This window comes from Sapajus apella, unplaced genomic scaffold, assembly GCF_009761245.1.
Source record: "Sapajus apella isolate SASKATOON/1434 unplaced genomic scaffold, GSC_monkey_1.0 scaffold17, whole genome shotgun sequence".
Taxonomy (NCBI): Eukaryota; Metazoa; Chordata; class Mammalia; order Primates; family Cebidae; genus Sapajus; species Sapajus apella.
Genome location: NW_022436957.1, coordinates 1,467,951 through 1,473,015, shown reverse-complemented (window position 1 = coordinate 1,473,015; position 5,065 = coordinate 1,467,951).

The window sequence follows — 5,065 nt, the reverse complement described above, 5'->3', positions numbered from 1 at the left end:
CACACACACACACACACACACACACACACACACACACACACAATGTTTTTCTCCCTCTAAATACTCTTACCATCCTCAGTACTGAATAAAGAAATAAACTGTAAAGAAGAGGCCCTTCATCACTTGGTTGTACTAATATAAGCCTATCTTTTGACCAAAACTAGCTGACATTCCCTAGACAAAATAATCTTAGTTGTATGAGTTGGACTGCAAACTATCTCCAAGTTGCATACGTCTTTTTCAGTGTAAGAAACTCATCATTGTTTTCCCTTCACAAATTGAGAAAATACATTCCAAATATTTTAAAGGAAGAAAGGTGTTTTTATTTATTTTTTTTTACCTTTTTTATTACAGGGAAATTGAGTCAAAATCGAAGGCAGCAATGTGAAATGATTTGTCTGAAACATGCTGCATTAGTAACAGCAATAGCTGTGAAAACTTTTCTGAATAATTCTTGACAATTTAATACCACGAAATCCAGCTCCTCTTTCTTTGCTGCAGAGCTTTTTAAAGTCAGACATGAATCAGAGGCCTAGAAGCAATGATACCAATTAGTGAAGTCCTGTGACATGTTTTATTATTCTGCTTAGAAAAGAAAAGGGACCCTGGAAATAGAAATTGGCGAGGGGAACATTCATCAGGGCTCAGCTAGTATTACTCACTGGATTATGTACATAATTTTCTTTATAGGTTTTACATAATAGCCTCATTTTGAGCAAAATTATGAACTGACCAGCAAAAATGTTAACCATCTGAAAAAAATAAAAAAGAAAGCTGAACACAGTAATAACGGGCAACAACTTGAATGAATTTCTGAGTTTGGGGTTGTAACCTTGTAGCTCTCAGACAATGTTGCTAGTTGGCAGAGGGTTTACAGTCTGGGATTAATTTATAATATATCAAAGCTGCATGAGTCTGTATTGATATATAGAACTGGTGTCCATGGTTTCTGCCCACTTGTTCCAGACTCAATGTCCTTAGGAGAGCAATTTATGTGTCCTTGATTAACATTATAGGAAAAGCTTTGATTTTTTTTCTTACTCAATATATTCTTTTAATTAGACACTACTACAGTTTATTTTTCCCCTCTAAAGTAATTGTTTTTTTTAAAGCTAGATAATAAAATCTGAATACAATTTGTGGCTGCAGAATTTAAAAAGCAACACTCCCCCTTTTAAAATTATGCATTAGTTTCTTTTACAATAATAGGCTCTAAACATTGTAAACTCATTTCTAGAATGTTTGCCCATTTGTTTGAAATTTATCGGATAATATATTCCATTTCACAGGATACAAAGATAATTTTCCCTTTAACTCACAATTATTTATTCTCAGATCTTTATTTTGGTTTTACATAGATTTGTTTTCAGTTAAAAATTCATTCAGTTAAAGCAATGATGGCATCTTATTTTTAAGCAGAAAGAATAACATTTATCCAAAACAAATTTTATAAAATAGAAAAATAGCATTTATTTAATTGAGTGAAGAATCTTTTTTATATTTTAAGATATATCATAAGTACCAAATTTCTTGGAATCTGCAAATTTTAGTATTTGCATGTTAAAAATCACATTATGTAAAAATTTCATGTCTAAAAAAAACACTTAATCAGTCTTTCACACTAAATAACATATAGAAAGATTTTTAATCTTGCAAGTATGTGATAAAATAAGGGTGCCTAACCTGTAAACGAACTAAGATTGTTTATTTTGACTCCAAGGAAATTACGTGCTTTGAAACAAATCTAATTATTTGTTGGAGATAAACAAACATGACACTCAAAAAAAAAGTTCAATTTTCTGATCTCATTATTTTGTTTAACGCGTTTAACGAGAAGAGCTGATAGATGTCAAATTTCCTGGATGTTTGTAAGACTGAATATTACAGTGATATTTTTTAACCTAAAGTATTCTAGAAAATGAATTCAGGTCACAAAGATTCTATTGTACTTGCCATTTATAATAACAAAGGCTGATACTATATGTGAACTGAAATTTTGCACTTTTTTTAACCAGTATAGGTAATAATAATAGTCATAATATATAATAAAATTAATAATATAATTATTATACAAATGTATAATTGTATTATATACATATACAATGACAAATAATATAATTATAATATAATATAAATATTGTATTATATAGTATTTGTAATGTAATGTACATGATAATACAATAATATTATACACTTACACATGATGACAATAATTATTATGGCAACAGCAAATATTTCTTGAGCATTTATCTTATACCATTCTATTCAAAATATGCTATAGGAATCATCACTTTTAATCTTCATTACAATTTTATAAAGTAAAGGAAATTATAGTTCCAATTTAAAGATAAGAAAACCTAGACACAGAGAGGTAGATAAACTGATGGAGTCTATCTCTTTATCATGTACAGAGATTTGATATCATAATTAAATTCCTTTTCATGGTTAATAAACAGTTGCTATGTCATGATTCACATTCATGAAAAATGCAAGTATTTATCATTTCCTCTTTGACCAAGAAGGGAATTCCTGCAGTTGAGTTGTTCAATCAGCAAACTGTATTGAAAGAACTGGAGAAAGAATAGCACAGTTATACTGTCATAGGATTACCTTATGGGTATAACTTTTTCACTTGCATCTCACTTTATGCGAGTGAGATGCATCTCACCTAAAATGCAACCACTGTTAAGCATTCATTTCATTACGTTTACCAAAGCAGTAGAATATCCACTTATGAGAATTGTGCAAACAGAGAACAAAGATCACAAAATGATTTGATGTATGTGGCTGTTTTAAGACCTTAAAGGGACCATTTGTGTGAATGATGGCTTTCCCAACTTATACCCTGATAAACTTTCGGTTTAACAGTTTAACATAACCTATTTGTTGTAGCCATAACTTGGTACATGATTAAAATTAATTTTTAATTTGGTAATTGTGGCAGAAACTGTGTTAACATATTGAAATACGATATCAATGCAAGTCAGAAACTGGGTCAGCCTTCAATCTATTCCTTACCCTCTAATTTTACAGAGCATGCTCATTCCCTCTTCATGCTATTTCCAATCAACTACGTGCTCTGTAAAGGAAAGTCTTTCTAAGAAAGAAACAAATACCCATTTTCAATGTTTGGGGGCATCCGTGAACTGTTTCTAATTTGGGCATTAGATTTTGCAATGGAGAAATGAAAGAAAAGAAATAATTTTGAAGATGGGTTGACCAAAAGGAAGAGTAAAATAGATTCAAATTTTAGTTTGCTCTTAAGCAGGAATAACCAATCAGGAGGTATGACTGTAGCATGTGATGCTGTAGTATAATATAATTGTGGCTTGACTTTTAATGGTAAAAGGGGACAGACACAAAAGTAATATGGCTATTAAGGGACATGAATAGTAGGTAGGACAAACAAGAAAAATATATATATATATATATAAAATGTAGGTCAGTGTCCATCTAGCCATGACAGCAAAGATGACACACAACACATGAGAAAGGAAATCCCAGCCATCATACCAGGCATAGAAGTTGAGACAGAAGAAGAAAATATGAACAAGAATACCTGGAACCTGCTCCCTACCTCCAGGGCAGAAACAACAATATCATAATGTGGTTGATTTCACAGTGAGAATGAATCAGTTTGCTGCTTGAGTTTTAACCATACTTCCTCATGTAGGTAGCTGACTTAAAATATGCTTTACTCTCTCCAAAACTAAACAAGTATTTGGTAGGGGTGGGTGGAAAGATACACAGATTTGATAAATGGATAGATAAATACATAGACAGATAAGATAGATACATGAGATATTGGATAGATTGAGTAGATAGAGAGAGAGACAGAGAGAGAGAGAGAGGTGGCAGATTAGATAGATGAGGCAGAGAGACAGGTAGGTAGATAGATAGATAGATGCATTGACAGATAGATGATAGATAGATGGATGGATGGATGGATGATAGGTAGATATAATAGATATAGATAGATGATAGATACATAGATACATACATACATACATAGATACATAATATGATGGATGAATTGATAGATACTTAAAGAGCATAGATGGATGCATGGATAGGCAGACGGATAGATGACAGATATAATCGATAGATATGATGGATGAATATATAGATAGATATGACAGAGGGATATATAGTTTGATTGATATGTGTACTTATATATCATATAAAATGAATGTCTCCAATAAAGAATTATCTATCTTTTCATAGTTCATATAACAAAAAAGCCAACAACAATGGTACAGGTTGAGAAATTGTTTTGTGGTTAAACAATGTAAATATTAACCTAATAGCACCCAGGTAGTTTCTCTCTGTGAAAAAGCCCTAACTCAACGAAGATGCAGAGAACCCATGGTCCAATGATCAGCCACAGAGAAAGAGAGCTTTTATATTCAAATAAGACAGATAGGTAGGTAGATGAATAGATAGATAGATAGATAGATAGATAGATAGATAGATAGATAGATGTGGTGGCTCACACCTGTAACCCCAGCACTTTGGGAAGCCAAGACGGGCAGATCACCTGAGGTCAGGAGTTCAAGACCGTATTGGTCAACATGGTGAAACCCTGTCTCTACTAAAACTACAAAAATTAGCCAGGCATGGTGGTGGTTGCCTGTAATCCAGCTACTTGGGAGGCTGAGGCAGGAGAATCACTTGAACCCGGCAGTGGGAGGTTGCAGTGAGCCAAGATCCTGCACTCCAGCCTGGGTGACAGAGCAAGATTCCATCTAAAAAAACAGAAAAAGATAGATAGTTATAGATCGATGATAGATTTTTAATATAATGTCACTTAAAATTTGACTTTTCATTAATCCATAAAACTCTGTTATGCCTTTCTTTAAAGAAGGATATTTGCCGAAAACTGACTACACATTGAGTTGTTTAATAAAAACTTTCATATTGTGATATGACATATGAAAAAGCAAGATAAATATTGTTAACTGTTTATAGAGGGTCACCTGAGCTCCAGGTGCTGCTCGGCAGCTAGGGGAAAAACAAAAAAAATCACGATATGATGGGTGTCCTCAACTGTCATAATCCAATGAGC